Genomic DNA, 24,375 nt, shown 5'->3' on the forward strand with positions numbered 1-24,375 from the left:
GAGACCAAACGCACCTTTTTTTTTCTTTATACCCTGTCCTTGTCGGTCAGTCACTTCTGAGAAACGAGACGGAAGGGAGCACATGCCAGAGTGGGTGTGCGGCGTCCAGACGAGTGGAACGGCCGCCTGCCCCCACCCCGCCGCCCCAGACGGTCACGTGACGGGCATTCCGGCTGGGCCAGCCGCCTCGCTCGCGCGCAGCCACTGGGCGCCCATTCTGCCAGCGGACAGCCAGCAGCACGCACCAGCGAGCCACCGGGCTTGGGACTAATCGGAGCGGTTTCAAGTCCTCGACAGTCGCGACCGTGAGGAATGTAGTCGCCGGTACCACGACAGCGCAGCGCCTGTACACTACGACCTCGATGACAAGGTGAGCCTAGGCTGCTGGCCGCCCCATCCACTCTGATCTTGTCTGCTCTGCTCCCAAACTCTTTGCTCTGCCCGTTTCCGGCCCTCGTAGTACAAGCACGGGAAAAAGGTACCCGACCAGGCATCCCAAGACTATACGCTGTGAACCGTGTTGCAGAGGGTACTTCATTAATTACTATGTGAGGATTCAAGTATGGAGGACGGCAAAAAGACTGCACTTATTACTGTGTGCCTTCTGTATACCTAACTGTTTGATCTCATAGGGGGCTGAAGAATTTTTGTGGTTCCTGCCTCTGAAGGGTTTCTTGAAGATTTCCAAGCGGGTCATCACGCGATATTCTACGTCTCTCCTTGAGAGTTAGATTTGTCGACATTTCTATTGCACTCTCTCGCCAGTCAAGCGAGCATTTGGTCATTTAGAGCTCCGTTCTTTGCATACTGTCCGTGTTACCTGTAAAGTCTGCTTGATATGGGTCCCATGGGATGGACAAGAGTTTTGTATGCAACCTCAATTGTAGAATACAAATTGCTGCTTAAAAGTGCTCTACCAATGAAAATTAACCGACCATTTGGTTTACCTACGTAGAAATGAGATTGCATGGCTCCAAGCACTATGGGACTTAACATCTGAGGTCATCAGTCCCCTAGACTTAGAACTACTTAAACCTAAGTAACCTAAGGACCTCACACACATCCATACCCGAGGCAGGATTCGAAACGGCGACCGTAGCAGCAGCGCGGTTCCGGACTGAAGCGCGTAGAACCGCTCGGTCACATCGCCCGGCTGAGATTGTATGGTAACTCCATTTCATGCCTCCACAAACTGTTGCTCCCAAATATTTGCATGGCACGCCCGATTCTACTTGTGACTCAATCTTGTACTTCAAGGACACCATGTTTTTACGTTTCGTGAAGTACGTAACGTACTTTCCTGCATTGAGAACAAGTTTCTGGCCTTGACATCAGGGTGATAGTTTGTCGAGATGCAACTGGATATTACTCCAGTTCTTACTGGATAGAATTTCATCACTTATATCTGCATCATCTGGGACAACCTGATATTACAGCTAATAATAAACGATAAGTTATTTGCGTACAGCATCAACAGTGAAGGTACTGTCTCATTCGCCTGGGGCACAACAGTCACTACTTAGCTGTCTGTAGACGTTTCTGCTTTCTTGTCAGGCGACCACTAAAGGAGATTAGATTCCTCCGAGTTCCTTTTCACACCGTTGAACCATAATACTTACCAGAAAGCTTGGTAGTAACTTCCCCAAACTGAGATTATATAAAGCTCAAAATTACTTTTATTCACCCATACCCTTGAAATCATTGTTAAGCGCATGACTAGAGTAAATGTTGTGCATTGTATTGTTGTAACATCTCATAAAATACCAGTTACGAATGACGTAATTTCGCTAGAAGCACTCTTCATGCAGTCTACGGCTCACAAACTTCACACTATGGATATGTACGGAGTTATAAGCTACTGTAAGGTTTTCCTGTAGAAATCGGTAATTGAACATTGCTGAGAAGCGTCTGTCTGGTCAACACGTATCATTCTTAGTGCCCATCAGCAGACTTCTTAGTTTCATTTTTTTTATTTGACGCTGCACCGAATGGGAAATATGTCGCATTCGCGCTATCTCTTTTTTTAAATTCTGGATTTATCCACTACTGCGTCAACTAGATATGAATTCTGCATATTCTGAATAAGGAAAGACTGGGACGGGACGCTCCATCGAAAACATAGTCAATGGAGAGCGACTACAACCGTGGAATGGGCAAGGACTCAAGGGGATCGGTTGTGTACTTTTTAGAGGCATCTGCCCTACATTTTCCTTAAGCGGTTTAGGAAAACCACAGATGAATCTTAGCTGGGATGGCAGGACGTGGGTTCGATTCTGACGGTGGCCGAAATCTTCATCACGTCGCTCACTCAGTACACTCGAACAGTGGCTGCTGTAGGGCGTTTTGTGGGCTTCAGATGTGCATGTCAACCTCTTCCAGATTCTTTAGCATTCACAAAAAAGCTGACTGCAGCGTTTCTTATGATTTCGTAATATGTGCTAACTATGCAGTGCTGACACGTCAACATAATACTGCTGAGGCTATGATAACATTTTCTTTTTTTTTCATACCAGTGTCTAGGTTTTGAAGACAGGTACTTGTCCGGACATACTGAGCCAGATGCGGAAGGAAATACATAGCTAAAGTCTGCCTAGCGTTATCAGTTGTTTCCCAGACCACGTGATGTCCCCTATGCAAAATACAACGAAACACGTTTGCTGTACCGATATGTGTACTTATCTGGAACAGTGGAAGGTCAGTAACTTACGGTGAAGCATTGTTCGCCAAGTGCGAATATATTATTCTTTTTTTTCTGTCTTCCGACTGCTTTAGTGCGTTCGCCACACTTTTCTTTTCTGTGCGCATCGCTTCATCTCAGAGCAGCACTTTCAGCGTCTACAATTATTTCTTCTACATGTTAAAATCTCTGTCTTCCCATACAATTTTTGCCCACTACGACGGCCTCTATTACAATGGTTTTTCGCCGTCCTATCATTTTGTCCGTTCCTCTCGTTAGTGCCCCCCACAAAATCCTTTCGTCACCGGTACTGCAGAGAATGTCATTTATAATCTTATCAATTCGCTTAATTTTTATGAGTACCACAACAAACATTCTCAGAAGCTTCTATTCCATTATTTTTCGTTTTGCCACTTTCATTCCCATACAATGCTACGCTCTAAACGTTCATTATCATAAATATTTTCCCCCGATTAAGCACTGTGTTTGATACTACCTCACTTCTTTTGACAATGGATGAACTCTTTGTCCGTGCTAGTCTGCTTCTGATGTACTCCTTGTTTCACCCTTCACCCGTTATTTTGCTTCCAAGGTAACAGAATTCGTTCACTTTGGCTACGGTGTAATCCCAAATATTAATATTAAGTTTGTTCAAAATCACTTTTTGTTGCTACTTGACACTTTAATGTTTGTTTGCCTTCTATTCAGCTGATCCCCTAATGCTCAATTTCACTGCGAATAGTAATGTTATCAGAAAATCTTGATAGAATGAGGAACACCTAAAGCTTTCCGTTCGAGCTCTGATTTCTCTTATTTTATTATGATGATCATTTTTCCCTACGTAGATGGGTGTCAACAAAATATTTTCGCATTCGGACGGGAAAGTTGGTGATTGAAATTTCGTAAATAGATCTCGCCGCAAAGAAAACCGCCTTTGTTTCAGTGACTGCCACCCCCACTGGCGTATCATATCAGTGACATTCTCACCCCTATTGCGCGATAACACGAAACGAGCTGCCCTTCTTTGCACTTTTTCGGTGTCCTCCGTCCTGGTAATGTAGGCTGTCTCTTTAGTGGGTTTGGCAACGGCCTTGCCACAGTGGATACACCGGTTCCCATCAGATCACCGAAGTTAAGCGCTGTCGGGTGTGGCCGGTACTTGGATGGGTGACCATCCGGGGCGCCATGCGCTGTTGCCGTTTTTCGGGGTGCACTCAGCCTCGTGATGCCAATTGAGGAGCTACTCGACCGAATAGTAGTGGCTCCGGTCAAAGAAAACCACCGTAACGACCTGGAGAGCGGTGTGCTGGCCACACGACCCTCCTATTCGCATCCTCATCTGAGGATGACACGGTGGTCGGTTGGTCCCGATGGGCCACTTGTGACCTGATGACGGAGTGCTTTTTTCTTTAGTGGGTTTTTTGCGTCTTCTAAGTGTTCTGCCAACAAAGCGCAGTCTTTGTTTCGCCTTCCCCACAATATTATCTATGTGGTCTTCCCAATTTAAGTTGCTCGTAATTGTAATTGCTAGGTATTTAGTCGAATTGACAGCCCTTAGATTTGTGCGATTTATCGTATACCCAAAATTTATCGGATTTCTTTTAGTGCCCATGTGGATGACCTCGCACTTTTCTTTGTTTAGTGCTAATTGCTACTTTTCACACCATACAGAAATTCTCTCTAGATCATTTTGTAATTGTAATTGATCGTCTGATGATTTTACTAGACTTTAAATTACAGCGTCGTCTGCAAACAACTTAAGGGGGCTGCTCAGATTATCACCAGATCATTTATGTCATTCAGGAACAGCAGAGGGCTTATGACACTACCTGGCGGAACGCCATATATCACTTCTGTTCTACTCGATGATTTACCGTCTATCACTACGAAATGTGACTTCTCTCAGAGGATATCACGAATTCAATCACACAACTGAGACGATACTCCATATGCACGCAATTTGATTAATAGTCGCTTGTGAGGAACGGTATCAAAAGCCTTCTGGAAATTTAGGATTATGGAATCGATCTGAGATCCCATGTCGACAGCACTCATTACTTCATGGGAATAAAGAGCTAGCTGTGTTGCACAAGAACGATATTTTCTGAATCCGTGTTGATTATGTATCGATAAGTCATTTTCTTCAAGGTGATTCATAATGTTCGAGTACAGTATATGCTCCAAAATCCTACTGCAAATTGAGGTCAGTGATATGGGTCTGTAATTCAGTGGGTTACTCCTATTTCCTTTCTTGAATATTGGTGTGACATGTGCTACTTTCCAATCTGTAGGAACAGACCTTTCGTCAAGTGAGCGGTTGTATATGATTTCTGAGAAAGGCGCTATTGTGTCCTGGTTTAAAAAGTCTTCCTAGCGATGATTATACAATTAAAACACAACTTTCTCGCAGAATCTACATTTCCCATTGCCCGATTATATGGAACCTAGCATGGAATGCATGCTCACAGAAGACCAGTTTGGCTTTAGAAGAGGGAGAGGTACGCGAGAAGCCATTATGGCCCTAAGGCTCATAATAGAAAAAAGAATGGAAAAAGGAAAGGACACCTACATAGCATTTGTTGACCTCGAAAAGGCCTTTGATAAGGTTGAATGGAAAAAACTATTCCAGATATTGACGGAAACTGGAGCTAAGTACAAGGACAGGAGAACGATATGGAACATATACAAAGAAGAGGTGGCAATAGTGAGATGTGGGGAACATCAACAACAAGCAAAAATTAAACAGGGTGTGAGACAGGGATGTGCACTCTCCCCTGTCCTCTTTAATATGTACATACAGAAAGCAATGGACGAGGTCAGAGAAAAGTTAGGACAAGCTAATGGAATCAGGATCCAGGGAAAAATAGTTGATATGCTGCGTTTTGCGGATGACATTGCTGTCCTAGCGGAAAATGAGGAAGAATTACAAGTAGTGTTGGAGGAAATGGAAAACACTCTTGCTACACGGTACAACATGAAAATTAATAAGTCAAAAACAAAAATCTTAGTTGCAAGCAAACAAAATAATCAAGCAATTACGAATATAAGGCTGAATGGAGAGAAGCTGAAAGAAATACAAGACTTTGTCTACTTGGGAAGCAGAATAACATCAGATGGTCGTAGTAGGAAAGATGTAATAAGTAGAATAAATCAGGCAAAGACTGCATTCTATAAAAGGAAAGGACTCCTCACATCAAATATGATAAGTCTGTCGTTAAGGAAGCGGTTAATAAAGACCTTTGTTGGGAGTGTGCTTCTCTACGGCAGCGAAACCTGGACACTTGGAGAGGACGAAAGAAGGATTGAAGGATTCGAAATGTGGTGTCTGCGAAGGATGTTAAAAATTCCATGGACGGCCAGGATGACAAATGAGGAAGTCCTGCAGAGAGCGGAGGAAGTTCCAGTTCTTTGGAAGACGGTCAAGAAGAGGAGAGATATATGGATGGGACACATTCTGAGACATGAAAGTCTTCTCCACACTATAACGGAAGGCCTTGTGGAGGGCAAAAGGGCAAGAGGCAGACCTAGAAGAAAGTACATAAGCCAGATAATGCAGGACCTAGGATGCGGAAGTTTCACGGAATTGAAGAGGCTGGCCGACAATCGCACTGAATGGAGAGCTGCTGCAAATCAATCTTAGGATTGGCAACTTAAGAAGAAGAAGCCAGCTTCTTGTAACGGTGTACAGAAATTCATAAACTCTGTTGGAACTGACAGATGACATCGAAAAAGTACAAAGAAGGGCAGCTCGTTTTGTATTATCGCGAAATAGGGGAGATAGTGTCACAGACATGATACGTGAACTGGAGTGGCAATCATTAAAACAAAGGCGTTTTCGTTGCGACGGGATCTTCAAATGAAATTTCAATCACCAGTTTTCTCCTCCAATTGCGAAAACATTCTGTTGGCATCCACCTACATAGGTAGAAATGATCGTCACGATAAAATAAGAGAAATCAGGGCTCGCACCGAAAAATTTAAGTGCTCTTTTTTCCCGCGTGCCGTTCGAGAGTGGAACGGTAGAGAGACAGCGTGAAGGTGGTTCATTGAACCCTCTGCCAGGCACTTTATTGTGAATTACAGAGTAATCACGTAGATGTAGATGTTTGTCGTCCACAGTACAGTGGGGCGCTTTGTAGCCTATAGCGTTGAATTGCTTTTGTGTTCGATTTGTCGCACCTTTCTTCTCGCGACACTCATATGATATCGATGTCTTCTTCGTCTCGGCGTGTATAAAGACCAGCGTCAGTAAGTTTCAGTAGATGTAGAAATTTCTTTAAACCGATCCTAATTAAATGTTACATGTGCTACGGTTGTGTACAAAGTTCACTTCATACCGTTGGCTTGGTATACCAATGAGTTATCTGTATCAAAGGCTGTATTTCTGTATAGCGGTTCCTGTACTACTAATTATTGTTCGTTCTTCGCCAATTCATCCACATAGGATTATTTTTATTTGCCTCCTTTAAGTTTAAGGGGGGTAGGACGTCCAATGGGCCGACTTGAAGATGGAGAGGCACCACAGGACATTTTAATTTACACTGTCTATACTTTTACAAATAAATTCATAAAACTTTGTCAGCATGACCAGGAAGGATTCAGGATTCACGCTCATTGCAATGGAAGATCGAAAACAAAATAAAACAATCTTTTTTTACGTGTGAAATTTCATCATTATTTCACTTACTAATGGCTGCATTTGTTGCTATAGGTACACTTTTCTTCATAAGTTAGAGAGATTCTTCGATGAATTTTGCACAGCATACAAACCTATTCTTACAGGTGTATGAAACTCTAGAATTTATTTAATTTATGAAAAAACGAATGAGCTGTTATATTTTAAACTTCATGTTTAGAAAAAACACAAATTTTCTAGTTAATTACCTCAATTTTTACCACAGTTTTTAATAGATTTGTAAAATTCTAGAGTTTCGTACACCTTCGAGTACAGCCGGCCGAAGTGGCCGTGCGGTTAAAGGCGCTGCAGTCTGGAACCGCAAGACCGCTACGGTCGCAGGTTCGAATCCTGCCTCGGGCATGGATGTTTGTGCTGTCCTTAGGTTAGTTAGGTTTAACTAGTTCTAAGTTCTAGGGGACTAATGACCTCAGCAGTTGAGTCCCATAGTGCTCAGAGCCATTTGAACCATTTTTGAACCTTCGAGTATGGTTTGTAGGCTGTGCAAAATTCATCGAAGAATCTCTCTTACTTATGAAGAAAAGAGTACCTATAACAACAAATGCTGCCATTAGTAAGTAAATTTCACACGTAAAAAAAAATTATTTTGTTATGTTTTCGAACTTCCACTGCTGTGAGTGTAAATTCTGAATCCTTCCTGGTCATGCTGACAAAGTTTTATGAATTTATTTGTAAAAGTATAGACAGTGGAAATTAAAATGTCCCGTGATGCCTCTCCTGCTCCAAGTCGGCCCGTTTGACGTCCTACCCTCCTTAAGCAGGAACGTTTGTAAACAGACCACACACGTTTTGAATGTATAAACTGGATCCTTATGACGCACATTCCAAAGCATAAAAAGAAGCCGGCGCTGGCGTTTTGCGTTTGTTCCAATTGTGTGGGACGCAGATTCGAGCCAGTTATTGCGCGAAGCGTGTGTGGCATTGCGCGCGCCGGCCGCGATAGCAGCGTTTATGCGGGTTCCACGTGAGGCAATTTCCGGGGCCCTGGCTCTGGTGCACGTGCCCGCCTTTTGGCTGCCTGCAGGCGCTCAGCTGTGGCGCAAAGCGCACGCACGCGGCGCGTGTTCACGCAGCTCGCGGAGCCTGGCACAGAACGCGTTGCCAAGGCAACAGCTGCAGGTTGCGGCGCGCCACCTGTTGCATGCGTGGGGGCGGTCAGCAAACCCGAGCTACCTGTGAGCGAAGGAAACCGATTGCGTTGCCCCGTGTAGCGCACGCGGAGTCCCTGCCCTAGCTCTCTTCTGTATTGAACTACGGCAGACAGAGCACACTGTTACTCATACTCCCATTCTGTCAGTTCTCCACGTCGACATATCTGATTCCGAACAAGCGACATTTTACAACTGTGCTGCTGGTCCCGGCGGAGGTTCGAGTCATCCCTCGGGCATGGGTGTGTGTGTGTGCGTTTGTCCTGAATTCTGAATTAGGTTAAGTAGTGTGTAAGCTTAGGGACTGACGACCTTAGCAGTTAAGTCCCATAACATTTCACACAAATTTCAAAATTTTTTGACGGTTTACACGAGCGGCAATTTGGTCGAAATAACGGTGTTCCATTCATCGATAACAGCAAGCACTGTGTAGTAGTTGGCGACCATCGAGCCCTCCGTTGCTTGGTGAATCAGATGCCGTGTCGCCCGTCTGGTACCGCAGTACTAAATTTAAAATACATCGAAATAAATTTTGTACTCACCCATGTCATGCAAGGAGATGCTGGAACTGCCAGCCAGTGTTTTCCACGCGTTCCTGACATCTACTGAAGAAATTATTCATCACGCGATATAATTATCTTTGAGAAATTGAATTAATATCTCTGTCATCGTTAACTGCGTGCATAGAAACGTTGGCTGCATGAGTCCTTGGCGAATCCTGTTGAAAAAACGAAGCATCATTCTTTTTCAATTGATTCATTAAAAAACGTTTGCAAAATGTTTTGCATATGTCTGTGACTTAACTGTGTCATTAAAAATATGTACACCACTGGCCATTAAAATTGCTACACCACGAAGATGACGTGCTTCAGACGCGAAATTTAACAGGAAGAAGATGCTGTGATATGCAAGTGATTAGCTTTTCAGAGCATACACACAAGGTTGGCGCCAGTGGCGACACCTACAAAGTGCTGACATGAGGAAAGTTTCCAACCGATTTATCATACACAAACAGCAGTTGATCGGCGTTGCCTGGTGAAACGTTGTTGTCATGCCTCGTGGAAGGAGGAGAAATGCGTACCATCACGTTTCCGACTTTGATAAATGTCGGATTGTAGCCTATCGCGATTGCGGTTTATCGTATCGCGACATTGCTTATCGCGTTCGTCGAGATTCAATGACTGTTAGCAAAATATGGAATCGGTGGGTTCAGGAGGGTAATACGGAACGCCGTGCTAGATCCCAACGGCCTCGTATCACTAGCAGTCGAGATGAAAGGCATCTTATCCGCATGGCTGTAACGGGTCGTGCAGCCACGTCTCGATCCCTGAGTCAACAGATGGGGACGTTTGCAAGACAACAACAGTTCGACGGCGTTTGTAGCAACAGGGACTATCAGCTCGGAGACCATGGCTGCGGTTACTCTTGACGCTGCATCACAGACAGGAGTGCCTACGATTGTGTACTCATCGACGAACCTGGATGCACGAATGGCAAAACGTCAATTTTTCGGATGAATCCAGGTTCTGTTTACAGCACCATGATGGTCGCATCCGTGTTTGGCGACATCACGGTGAACGCACATTGGAAGCGTGTATTCGTTATCGCCATACTGGCGTTATCACCCGGCGTGATGGTATGGGGTGCCGTTGGTTACACGTCTCGGTCACTTTGAACAGTGGACGCTACATTTCAGATGTGTTACGACCCGTGGCTCTACCCTTCATTCGATCCCTGCGAAACCCTACATTTCAGCAGGATTATGCACGACCGCATGTTGTAGGTCCTCTAGGGGCCTCTCTGGATACAGAAAATGTTCGACTGCTTCTCTGGCCAGCACATTCTCCAGATCTCTCACCAATTGAAAACATGTGGTCAATGGTGGCCGAGCAGCTGGATCGTCACAATAGGCCAGTCACTACTCTTGATCAACTGTGGTATCGTGTTGAAGCTGCATGGGCAGCTGTACCTGTACACGCCATCCAAGCTCTGTTTGACTCAATGCCCAAGCGTATCAAGGCCGTTATTACGGCCAGATGTGGTTGTTGTGGGTACTGATTTCTCAGGATCTAAGAACCCAAATGGTATGAAAATGTAATCACATGTCAGTTCTAGTATAATATATTTGTCCGATGAATACCCGTTTATCATCTGCATTTCTTCTTGGTGTAGCAATTTTAATGGTCAGTAGTGTATATTGGGCCTATAATTCGGTCACTACTAACTGCGCAACACCCCCCCCCCTCCCCCCATTTTCTGATCGTGAAGCGGTTCCTCATGAAGCAGAATAGGTCTATCGGCGTCCCATATCTAGTATTTTGGTAATTAGTGGTTCAAATGGCTCTAAGCACTATGGGACTTAACATATGACATCATCAGTCCCTCTAGACTTGGAACTACTTAAACCTAACTAACCTAAGGTCATCACACACATCCATGCCCGAGGCAGGATTCGAACCTGCTACTGTAGCAGTAGCGCGGTTCCGGACTGAAGCGCCGAGAACCGCTCGGTCATTGGGAATTAATGTACCTGTGTAAATAGAACCCATTCGCGAAACCTAACCCTGACGGGAGACCTCCATGTTTAAGTTCGTGCACTACTGTTATTTTACGGGGCCGCAGCAACTCTTTGTACAGACGTATAAAAAGTTTGCGATAGCTGCAAAAGGTGTGACTTTTTAGGGGTATTTTCCAGACGGTATGCAGTGTCATAGAGATGAGCTTCTGTGAGCACTGTACGTCGTCACTTAACGTCTCTTGTCGTGACCTTTCCCGTTTCAAGAAATTTGTTCATTAATTCGTGAAGTGCATCACGACTCGGATTTCGATCTCTTGGAAACGTCGGTTCAAAAATCTCCGGGCAGTATTAGCGTACTCTATAAGCACATACGAATCGTAAATAAATGTGTTGTGGAATGGAATAACTCGGTCTTGCCATTGTTGCGTTGCAGACTTAACTTTCACACTCGCGATGTTTGTTTCACTGTTATGGTGACGCTGAAAAGGCGCGTAGTGCGGCGTTAACAGAAAGACGCAGGACCCATTCGATGGGCCTGAACTGCTCCGGTGACCGGCAAACACAACAACGCCAGTGGAGGATACAGAAAAACCCATAGGAGGGGGCGCTAAAGGCATCTTCAGCTACCTTTACTTTCACCGTAATGGAAAATAATCAAGTCATTACTAATTAGTAAAAATATTGTTACGAGACTCGTAACAATATTTTTACTAAGAAATTACCATGAATTACTGCTATTAATACTTCACAATCAACTGATCACTGTCACTCTTGAGTAATCTTCACATTTGCACTTGCTACAACTAAGACTTTTTACTTATTTATTATGCAGTCTTAATATTACTGCTTCTGGATATAAAATAGCTTCGTATTCGGGGAATAGTCCGTATTTATAACGCTACGTATCGAAGTTTGTGCAAGAAAAAAGTAGAATATTCGCGACTTTTCTCGAAAAAATGCCTGACAGAATAACATATCTAGCCCAGACAGTATCCCCGTTTAAGATTTTATGTTGACTATGCTACAAATATAGCATTATTCCTATCCACATTTATCAGAGATCCTTGGAACAGTGGAAAGTTCCACGGGACTCGAAGAAGGCCCAGTTCATAGCAGTCTATAAAAATGGTAGAAAATCGGATGCACATAATTACCGGCCAATTTCACTGACATCGATTTGTTGTAGAATCGTGGAACATATTTTGTATTCAGACATAATGACCTTTCTAGACTCTGAGAAGCTCATCTGCAGAAACCAGCACGGTTTTAGGAAACAGCGGTCTTGCGAGACACAGCTGGCCCTCTTTGTGCATGATATACAACAGGCTCTAGATACCGGCTCCCAGGTTAATACCATATTCATCGGCTTTCGAAAGGCATTCGACTCAGTTCCGCACTGTCGCTTGCTTCGAAAAGTGCGCGCTTACGGTCTATCCGATGACATATGCGGTTGGATAGAAAGTTTTCTAACAGACAGGGACCAGTATGTCGTCCTGAACGGGGTGACTTCAACAGAAACAAACTTAACTTCAGGTGTGCCCCAGGGCAGCGTAATACGTCCGCTGCTTTTTACGATTTACATAAACAATCTGGTTGATGGTACTGACAGCGGCCTTAGACTGTTTGTCGATGATTCTGTAGTCTACAGGAAAGTAGTATCACACGGAAGTTGTGAACAAATCAGTGAGGATTTGCAGAAAATAAATGCGTGGTGTAATGACTGGCAGTTATCTCTCAATATTAGTAAGTGTAACCTACTGCGTATAACAGGGCGAAAATCCCCCTTAATGTACGAGTACAAAATAAATGCCCAGTCTTTGGAAGCGGTAACATCCGTCAAGTATCTGGGCGCAACTGTTCGAAATGATCTCAAATGGAATGATCAGATTACACAAGTAACGGGTAAGGCGAACCCTAGATTGCGGTTCATTGGTAGAATCCTGAAGTGATGCAGTCATTCAACTAAGGAAATAGCTGACAATACGTTAGTTCATCCACTCTTAGAGTATTGTTCGTCTGTATGGGACCCTTACCAGTTGGGTCTGATTCAAGAGATTCAGAAGGTCCAAAGAGGAGCGGCGAGAATCGTGACTATACATGTAGCCATCGCGAGAGCGTTACAAATCTCATAGAAAGTTTGAAGTGTGACACCCTTGCAGATAGAGTACTCGTTAAACGGAAGGGGCTGCTCACTAAATACCAAAATACGATCTTTGCCGAGGATGTAGAGCAAATATTACTACCACCAACTTTCAAATCGCGCAATGATCATCATTCAAAGATAAGGGAAATAAGAGCTTGTACTGAGGCGTTCAGACGGTCGTTTTTCCCTCGCGCGATCCGTGAGTGGAGGGGGGGGGGGGGGCGAGGGGGAATATGACTTTTGGCGCGAATAGTGCCCTCCGCCACACTCCGCTTGGTGGCTAGAGGAGTATATATGTAGATATGTAGATGTAGGTATCGAGTTCACTAGACTGGCCGCGATTTCTGTCATAGGGATGTGTTAGCTATATATGTGCCAGACGGAAACGTATAAAATACGATGATGCGGACGCGGCCGGCCGCGGTGGTCTAGCGGTTCTAGGCGCTCAGTCCGGAACCGCACGGCTGCTACGGTCGCAGGTTCGAATCCTGCCTCGGGCATGGATGTGTGTGATGTCCTTAGGTTAGTTAGGTTTAAGTAGTTCTAAGTTCTAGGGGACTGATGACCACAGATGTTAAGTCCCATAGTGCTCAGAGCCATTTGAACCATTATTTTGATGCGGACGCGCGTGCTACATAGGAAAGTACAACCACTCGATAACTCGATCCAGTAGGGTCGGGTGGCAATGGGTCGGCCCCGCAAGTAGACGGGGGGGGGGGGGGGGGGGCGAGGGCGCGACGACCATATGTATCCGCCACTGAGCAACACACATGCGGTCAACAGGTAAATGGAGTCACATACATGCATATAAATCAGCAATCAACCACGCCATGATTGGGATAGTGACATCAGTGATCAGTTGATTGTGCCGAGTGTGGAGTTCTAAAATAACGAGTATCCTGCAGAATGCTTAGGCTCAGAAATAGGCGACTATGGCGCCGTCTGCGAACAACCTATTCTCGTTGGGCTCGCGCCTGGTGCAGTATTGGATTTAGTGCTTTTGTGTCTTCTTTGTCTGTATAGATTAGATTAGATTAGATTAATACTAGTTCCATGGATCATGAATACGATATTTCGTAATGATGTGGAACGAGTCGAATTTTCCAATACATGACATAATTAGGTTAATTTAACAACATACTTAAGTTAATACAACAACTTTATTTTTTTGTGTTTTTTGTTTTTCTTTATTTTTTATTTTTATTTTTTTAATATTTTTTTCTTAATTTATATCTAAAAATTCCTCTATGGAGTAGAAGGAGTTGTCATTCAGAAATTCTTTTAATTTCTTCTTAAATACTTGTTGGTTATCTGTCAGACTTTTGATACTATTTGGTAAGTGACCAAAGACTTTAGTGCCAGTATAATTCACCCCTTTCTGTGCCAAAGTTAGATTTAATCTTGAATAGTGAAGATCATCCTTTCTCCTAGTATTGTAGTTATGCACACTGCTATTACTTTTGAATTGGGTTTGGTTGTTAATAACAAATTTCATAAGAGAGTATATATACTGAGAAGCTACTGTGAATATCCCTAGATCCTTAAATAAATGTCTGCAGGATGATCTTGGGTGGACTCCAGCTATTATTCTGATTACACGCTTTTGTGCAATAAATACTTTATTCCTCAGTGATGAATTACCCCAAAATATGATGCCATATGAAAGCAATGAGTGAAAATAGGCGTAGTAAGCTAATTTACTAAGATGTTTATCACCAAAATTTGCAATGACCCTTATTGCATAAGTAGCTGAACTCAAACGTTTCAGCAGATCATCAATGTGTTTCTTCCAATTTAATCTCTCATCAATGGACACACCTAAAAATTTGGAATATTCTACCTTAGCTATATGCTTCTGATTAAGGTCTATATTTATTAATGGCGTCATACCATTCACTGTACGGAACTGTATGTACTGTGTCTTATCAAAATTCAGTGAGAGTCCGTTTACAAGGAACCACTTAGTAATTTTCTGAAAGACAGTATTGACAATTTCATCAGTTAATTCTTGTTTGTCAGGTGTGATTACTATACTTGTATCATCAGCAAAGAGAACTAACTTTGCCTCTTCATGAATATAGAATGGCAAGTCATTAATATATAATAAGAACAACAAAGGACCCAAGACTGACCCTTGTGGAACCCCATTCTTGATAGTTCCCCAGTTTGAGGAATGTGCTGATCTTTGCATGTTACGAGAACTACTTATTTCAACTTTCTGCACTCTTCCAGTTAGGTACGAATTAAACCATTTGTGCACTGTCCCACTCATGCCACAATACTTGAGCTTGTCTAGCAGAATTTCATGATTTACACAATCAAAAGCCTTTGAGAGATCACAAAAAATCCCAATGGGTGGTGTTCGGTTATTCAGATCATTCAAAATTTTACTGGTGAAAGCATATATGGCATTTTCTGTTGAAAAACCTTTCTGAAAACCAAACTGACATTTTGTTAGTACTTCATTTTTACAGATATGTGAAGCTACTCTTGAATACATTACTTTCTCAAAAATTTTGGATAAAGCTGTTAGAAGGGAGATTGGACGGTAATTGTTGACATCAGATCTATCCCCCTTTTTATGCAAAGGTATAACAATAGCATATTTCAGTCTTTCAGGGAAAATGCCCTGTTCCAGAGAGCTATTACACAGGTGGCTGAGAATCTTACTTATCTGTTGAGAACAAGCTTTTAGTATTTTGCTGGAAATGCCATCAATTCCATGTGAGTTTTTGCTTTTAAGCAAGTTTATTATTTTCCTAATTTCAAAGGGAGAAGTGGGTGAGATTTCAATTGTATCAAATTGCATAGGTATGGCCTCTTCCATTAACAGCCTAGCATCTTCTAATGAACACCTGGATCCTACTATATCCACAACATTTAGAAAATGATTATTAAAAATATTGTATTTTGTTGTTTGCTTTGTTTTCGTGACGAGCTGTAAAGGTTGTACGAGCAAATCAAAAAGGTATTTACCTTTTACGATACCTGGACAAAGAAAAAGCCTACACTTTTCATAAATAAGATGATAAACAGATAAACATTTTAATGAAAATTTTTTCGACAGTGAAGAAGTCAGATCTATTTAACAACGAAAATAATTTTCACTGTTCGAAAGAAAACAAGAAACAAAGGATAAATTAACAAGGCGCTAATTGCTGCCTTCCGAATATTGTTAGAAGTGTTTGTAAGTATGTCTTTTTTGGAGCAGATAAGTGTCGATGTCCTGAACTGTTTGGTTGACATGATTCCTATTTTTTTCAGCTCACAGCAATGTGGAGAATGTACCCTATGACCTTTCTGAAATATCCACTATGAATTTTGGTCGTGTGCTTCCGAAATTTTTATTTGAAAGCTCTTACAGTTATTTAAATATAACAAACGTGTTAACATTCTACATCTTTCTTCTTCATATCTATATATTTGAGCCCTCTGCCGCTAGGGGTCTCTGAGTAAGCTACTTTCCTATGTTAAAAACATTGTTCGTATTGTTATTTTTTGAGCGATTCTAAATGAAAATATTATTTTCGGTCACTACTCTCAAAAATACCTGCTTTTTGGTCATTAAAGCGTAAAACATTAAATTGCAAGATTTGAATACTTGATCGAAAACACTTGTTTCTGTTTTTTTCCTCTCGGGGGCTGCGTGTAGTGTTGTCCTTACCTTCGTATCTTCATAATACATTAAGTAACAGTGGAAAGGAATCTTGTGAAGGTTGATAGTGGAAATCTTCCGAAGGTTGATGCGTTTGTGGTCTCTTCGTCCTTCAAAAACAGATTTTTGTGTTCCGTAAAGAAGAAATGTGAAAACTGTGATGTAGGTAAAATATACCTACATTTTAAAACTAATTATTGCTAGAAATATTTTTATACAATTGAGAAAATAGTACTTGTTTGTGTCAACAGACTGACTCTAATGTCATGACAAACTACTACACAGCACAAACGTGTTTAAATAAGGACTTGTACGTGAGTTTAGTAGTCGTTTTGCTACTAGCTGCGTTTTGCTTTTAAATGAACAGCATCAGCAGCAGTCACAGTAAAAACTATATAGTACGTGCGCGCCTATCCAGTTATGGTTCCGATTCAGATTTATTCGTTTCTATGCGTAAATTCATCTTGCGCTCTTGTCGCTTTTCACAAATCATTATCCACAACATTTTTCATGCTGCTCGGTAACAAAGAAACTTGTCAGGTTAAATTTTCTTCGTGGTACTCTTGATTTCTGTACTTAGTGTGTTGAGTGTTTTGAAATTAGACTGTTCGGTTTCCTTCCATAGGCTGGGCATTCGTTCCGTGGACAAGAACGTTCGCAAAGCATGCATTAAAGCACGGTGTTTCGGGAATGATTTCATTTTTACGTACTCGGTAATTGTTAGCAAGCTGTAACAAAACAAAAACGGTGAAATACGATGAAGTGCCCTTTTTCAGTACCTGTCCTTTTCCCACACTATATGTTTCCTTTTTGTTGTAAAGAGCGTCAAGAGAATACTATAGAGATCATGCTGTGGGCTACGAACAACTGCAACGTGACAATCGTCTCTGCACTGACAAATACAAGATATCACCTTGAACACAAAGTGAAAGGCAGTTCGTATTCTGCAACTAAACAACCGTGTTTTAAACATTTTGGCCATCGGGTGCATGTTATGAGCTTGGACGAATTTCAGCAGCTGCATTCAATAGACGCTGTAGAAAAGGCGTCTTTTGACACACGAATCATAGATGTATCATATAGGGAAGTACTGAATCACTGATGTGAATATTAAAACTGACAACTGGGGACACTTAGTGCTTCCCGTACGAATCAGGGGTGCGTAGGTAATTTAAGACAAACCTGAAGCACTTTCTATTAAAAACTTAACACATATGACCATTTCTCTCTTCAAACAGTGCTGTTGCTGTTGCCTCTCTTTTCGTTTCCCAGTCAGTCGCGTCCCTCTCTTCATTAATTGTCACATTCCTCTTTCTCCCTCCGTGTCCTACCCCTTCCCCACGTCCATTGCTGCAGCTGCTTACAGCTGAAATCCACCAGCTTGTAATTTATCTTTATTATTCTGCTTTTCACAAACTTATAGTAACTGTATTTCTTTTGTCGAATGTGCTGTTACTGTTTCCAGCATTTGTATCATATCTAGCCATGTTTGCAAACCTTAAATTCCATATTAGATATAAGAATTCTTTTATCGTGTTTCTTTAAAGTCAGTGCCGCCATTAGACTGTTGTTTATTTGCAGTGTTACATTTACACTTACACAATTATGATTTCGGCTTCAAAGTGCCATTATCAAGTGTTTTAAGTGTTATACAGTGTCTAAGTATATTGTATAACACTTAAAACACTTGATAATGGCACCTTGAAGCCGAAATCATAATTGTGTAAGTGTAAATGTAACACTGCAGATAAACAACTGTCTAATAGAGGTACTGACTTTAAAGAAATATATAATGACTGTGGCCCCGCATTATGAAAAAATTAAAAAACTTTTAACATGTGTATCGCAGTGAATGTAACGTAAAGTATAAAAAATGCCTCGTTAGATGTAAGAGAGGACCTAAAGGTCTTAATTTTACTATGGTAAAGAACTCAATAAGGTTTTGGGCATATCGGTACTTGTAAAGAACGAAGAAATGGTGCACGAGATACATACTGTGTATACTGGCTGTCTCCTCGACTAAAAACAAATAATTCAAGCTAGATAGACGCCTGTGATAAATGTCAGAAGAGAAGAAGTTTACGGGCGAATGGGGAGGGGGAGGTGTTGTCATTAGCACGCGTAATTTTCTGGATGATGCTTTCTCATGAGCTAACGATGTTTGTAGGGATGAGATTATGTTAGAAGGCAAAAGGCAAACAGAATTTCTTCTTTATAGTCACATCGAATATGAACTACGTCACAACGCGTGAGGTTTTTTTTCCTTTGTTGTATTTCGATTCCCTCCCAGAGGGGTGGGGGGGTGGGGGTCTGGCAGGGCAGCAGCGTAATACAGTTAAAAAACATAATGAGGAGATATAACAATAAAAACAGATGATAAAACGGTGACTGCTTAAAACGAACATGGTGAAAAGTTGGAAGAAAATATAAAAAACAAAGGGTGGTCGATGCTGATTAAAACACATAGCAATGTTTTGGGCGTATCAGTACTTGTAAAGAACGAAGAAATTAAAAAAGAAAAAAAAACACGGCGACAGTCTGTACGCATGCGATGGTTTTGCATTTGATATATTTTGTTATGTAAACACGTAATGATGAGCAAAACATGCTTGAAACGTGTTTGAGCTTGTTAAACACAAACGAAATAAATGTGACTGGCAGCAGAAAAATGCAGATAATTATTCTACACAGTCATGATTTGCAAAATTCGCCAACTTGGCCACAGTTAATAATGATTAAAAGTAATTGGAGACCAGTATGTAATGCAGAACTGACCACTAGATGTCACGTGAGGAGGGCCCACCAGTATATAAGGATGCGGGGGGGTATTATGTAGAGCAGCAATAACAGCGGGAGAGCTCTGTGACTTCGAATGCGGACTAGTCAGTGGATGTCACCTGAGTAACAAATACACCAGGGACGTTCCAAGCCTTCTAAAGCTCCCCCAAGTCGATTATTGGCTATGTGACTATGAAGTGGAAACGTGAAGGAACAACAGCAACTACACAAAGAGCAGGCACACCTCATGTACCGACGGGGAGGTACCGTGGAGCATTGCGGGATACTGGTTGTAAAAACCGCATGAAATGAGAGGAAGAAATCCCCTCATCTGTCCAGGTGCCCCCCCCCTCACCCCTCCATCTGCCCTTGCAGTGTTTTAGTGCAGTGTTTCAAGTGACTGTTAAGTGTTGTGCGTCTTTCCCGAAGTGTTGTGAACGGAAATCATACTGTCGCTGGGTGTGATTTTTATATCTCTTGCGAACAGAAACCAGACTGTCGCCGTGTTTTTTTAATTGTCTGTCTACTATTTTACGTGTCTGCTGTGCATTTTACGTCTCTGCTGTGTATTTTATTAGCGTCGCTAACCCTTTGTTTTATGTTTTAACTTCCACAATTTTCCGCCATTTTACAGTTAAAGTAACTGTTTTTATCGGCTGTTTCTATTCTTTGTTATCTTCATCCTTTTAAAAAAAAAGTCTGTAGGCTGTAGAGCAATGTACTAAGCTGCTGCCAGCCCGCCCCCTTCGGGGGGAATCGAAACTCAATAAAGAAAAAAAAAAAAAAACGGAGCGGAAGAAATCGCTCATGACTTTTTAAAGTGCTACTAGCAATTACTTTGCGCAGGGATATAAAAAGAAGGGTCAGAGTGCTAGAGCAGGTCCTCATAACACACACATTTCTGTAGTCAATGCTAAACGTCACTGGACAGTTGATGACTGGAAACGAGTGGAGTAATGAGTCACGCTATACCCTGTCGTAATCCGATGGATTGCTAGGCATGACACAAATAGTGGAAATAATAACAGTATAATGGAGAAAAGAAATACAGCTACTACTCGTTTGTGAAAAGTAGAATAATAGAGCAATGAACATGAGGGAAGGGGTAGGAGAGGGAAGGAGTGACGTATTGTCATATATAGTGTCAACAGTGAAGCACTGAGGAGGTGGTGTAGCGGTATGATGGTTAAAGTGTGGCCTCCTTATTGTGCTTAACAAAATGGTAAATGTGGAAGCATATCTACAGCATTTTTCTGCGTACAGTAGAGGAACGTTTAGGAGACAATGATTGTACGAGCATGACAGTGTACCCAGTCAGAAAGCAGCGTCAGCAGGCAACGGTTTGGGGATAATAACATTCATCAAATGGTTCAAATGGCTCTGAGCATTATGGGACTTAACATCTGAGGTCATCAGTCCCCTAGAATTTAGAACTACTTAAACCTAACTAACCTTGGGACAACACACACATCTATGCCCGAAGCAGGATTCGAACCTGCGGCCGTAGCAGCAGCGCGGTTCCGGACTGAAGCGCCTAGAACCGCTCGGCCACCGCGGCCGGCTAACATTCCTCAAATGGAGTGGCCTGTCCAGAGTCTCAATCTGAATCCAGCGGAAAACCTCTGGGATGGGTTCGACTTCGCTCTGGCTTCGGCTCTTGAGTGAGAATGGGCTACCATTCCTCCACACACATTCAGACACCTCACTGAAAATCTCTCCAGCAGAACTGAAGCTGTTACAAAGGGGAAGGATGGACACACCGCTTATTAATGTCCTCAATAGGTGTCCGGGTACTTCTGATCAGGTAATTTATTCTCACGAACATAATATAACGTTTCGTACAACGGAATTAATATCGTTCTGTGATAGGTAGGCTAAACTGACGAAACTAGTGCAGGCGTGCAGGATCTCAGATCCAAGTTAGTAAACTGTATCTTCCTGTCATAGCGCCATGCGTCATTTTGAGGTGGTCACTGGCATTCCTGACAAGCTGTAGCTCTCTCAGCCGTACATCCCCAAAATGTCTCAGTCTTGCTGCTGTGACGTCACTCCACACGCTTGCCGCATCAGCTTATCGTAGCCCGATAAGCGTGGTTCTTACTTCCTCAACAGGCAGCTGCTGCTGTGTGTGCCTGTGGGAGCTTCAGTGCAAAGTGATTGTGCAATTCTGCTCTGTTGACGGCCGTGACTGTCGCTTTATAAGGTGGAGAAAGGAGTGCCTTCCTCGCTGCCTCCAGCAGTGTAGTGGCAGAAACAGCGAGAATGCCCTGCGGGTAGACTGCGCACAGAATACCTGGCCCGTAGATGCACAGTCGGCTGTGCGCTTGTGGGGAGAGCAGCGGGTGGTGGTGGGAGTGGCAGGCAGGCACTGTAGGGGAAATGCCGAGTGCTGGAGGGGAAAGGTCGATCCAAAATGAAGTCTGCAGTCATATTATTTGTAAGTATTAAGCAGAGCCGCTCCACGTTCACGCTTCCGTGGTGACCTGTCAAAAAAATGTGACACCTCTGCTTTGATTAGTATACAAAAAGAATTGCACCGAAAGTGCAACAAAAGTGGCGACTTCTTGTCACCTGGCTTGTTAACCATTTGTAGCTTTCAGAGAAGTGTCATGAGTAGGGAATTTTAGTGAAACCTACACACTTCTGCTGTTGCCATGTTAAAACACAGTGGATTTTACAAATTGTCACCTCACTAACACGCCGGCCGGTGTGGCCGAGTGGTTCTAGGCGCTCCAGTCTGGAACCGCGCGACCGCTACGGTCGCAGTTCGAATCCTGCCTCGTGCATGGATGTGTGTGATGTCCTTAGGTTAGTTAGGTTTAAGTAGTTCTAAGTTCTAGGAGACTGATGACCTCAGATGTTAAGTCCCATAGTTCTCAGAGCCATTTGAACCTCACTAACATGTTGTGCCGACATGAATTGCGAAAGAATTGTGAAAGAGTGGTTTGTGAAAGTTAATTACATGAGGAACAGAGGAAAAGTGAGGTCAATAGCTTATGAAAAAAACATGTCCGTAGCACAAGGATTTAAGTGTAATGTCTTCACTTATGTTGTTCCGAAACGCATAGCCTTTCTCGTTTCACTAGCTATCTATCGCCCTTAAAATTTCATTCCCTTATCGAAGAAGTCTGTAGTTAGTGGAATAACACGGTAGATAATGAAATTTTGCATAATAACCATACGGCACTCTTTGCGTGCTATTATTTGCCAAAATTTCATTTCGATATCTCAAACCGTTTATGGAATATAAGGAATGTTGTGTATATTTCATTCTACTGGCGCACGCGATCGCAAATGAGTGTGCTACATCAGATCAATTTTCTAGAGATTGATGACGGACAGAGACCTCCATCCAAGTCTGAAGAAAAATTAAATATGTTAGCTACATTTCATATGGATTAACATATTAAGTAATATGTACCAAACGCGCTGGCCGTTGTGGCCGAGCGGTTCTAGACGCTTCAGGCCGGAACCGCGATGCTGCTGTGGTCGCAGGTTCGTATCCTGCCTCGGGCATGGTTGTGCGTGTTGTCCTTGGGTTAGTTAAGTTTAAGTAGTTCTAAATTCTAGGGGGCTGATGACCTCAGATGTTGAGTCCCATAGTGCTTAGAGCCATTTGAACCATTTGAGCACCAAACGCAAAATCATTGCGACGCCTAATTTTCATTGCAAAATTTTTTCGAGTTTCGTGCAGCGTCTTAAATGGTTCATATGGCCCTGAGCACTATGGGACTTAACAGTCCCGTAGAACTTAGAACTACTTAAACCTAACTAACCTAAGGACGTCACACACATCCATGCCCGAGGCAGGACTCGAACCTGCGACCGTAGCGGTCGCGCGGTTCCAGACTCAAGCGCCTAGAACCGCTCGGCCACAACGGACGGCTGCAGCGTCTTACCTCCATGCACAGTAACTATTACCACTATCGAAACGGTGGGCACATCGTCATGAAGCTGATATATTGAAGCTATGAGGAACGCGGAAATGATTTTTTTCACGGAATAGTTTCTGTAAAATCGTTTGAGAAAGACTGCAGGGCGTGCCCCTCGATTTTTTCGTCGCCGACCGGCCGGAAGGGAGTAAAGAATGTCGAGCTCCCCTTCCGAACAAACGAGGCGCTTCGGGCGTTAACCGGTCCCGCATCCTGCGCGGATTCTACAGTGGGCTGCCAGTCGGTAAAGACGAGCCGAGCGCCCTTGAGCGCGGATCGTCGCGAGTTCCCGGAAAAGCAGAGCGCGCGCGCGCACATGCCCGGCGCCTGCCTGCCGCCGTGTTTTCGCGGGTTGCACAGTCGGGCGCCGCGTGACGTAACTCCTGCGCGACAACAGCGCTACGCGTATAGCACGGGGCTGCGGCACGCTTCCGTAGAGCTGCGCTCCCTGTTCAACATCCACTAGTCCACCAGCGTTTGTAACACCACGGAGGTACCAACCGCTCTGGCCGAAATAGTGTTCCAACATCTATACCTCTAGTTCAAATTCTCTTTGTGTGCAGTATCACAGACAGATTTCGTTTTCTAGATTTCGAAATGGCGTTCGACACTGTGCCATATCGCCGACTTACCAAGCTCGATCATATTGAGCGTATTTACAGATACCTTACGCGATCGTCTCGATGTTTGTTGACCAACATAAACCAGTACATTGTACTGAACGGCAAGTGCTGAACAGAAATGAAAGCAACGTTGGGTGTGCCCAAGAGGAGCCTAGTATGACTTCTACTGTTCTCTATATACTTAAACGAAGTAATCCCCTCCAGA

At 43.1% G+C, this 24,375-nt stretch overlaps 1 protein-coding gene and 1 pseudogene across 1 annotated transcript in view; both read left to right on the forward strand.

The window, feature by feature from the left end:
- The first annotated feature begins 203 nt into the window (after nt 1–203).
- The window catches only part of LOC126199334 (putative phospholipase B-like lamina ancestor), a 155,719-nt gene continuing 131,547 nt past the window's right edge, over nt 204–24,375 (forward strand). The window contains exon 1 of the mRNA XM_049936195.1: nt 204–370. The gene's annotated coding sequence lies outside the window, so the exon portion shown is untranslated. The remainder of the gene's footprint in view (nt 371–24,375) is intronic.
- LOC126209019 (5S ribosomal RNA) lies at nt 3,759–3,876 on the forward strand (annotated as a pseudogene).

Source organism: Schistocerca nitens, chromosome 1 (assembly GCF_023898315.1).
Source record: "Schistocerca nitens isolate TAMUIC-IGC-003100 chromosome 1, iqSchNite1.1, whole genome shotgun sequence".
Taxonomy (NCBI): Eukaryota; Metazoa; Arthropoda; class Insecta; order Orthoptera; family Acrididae; genus Schistocerca; species Schistocerca nitens.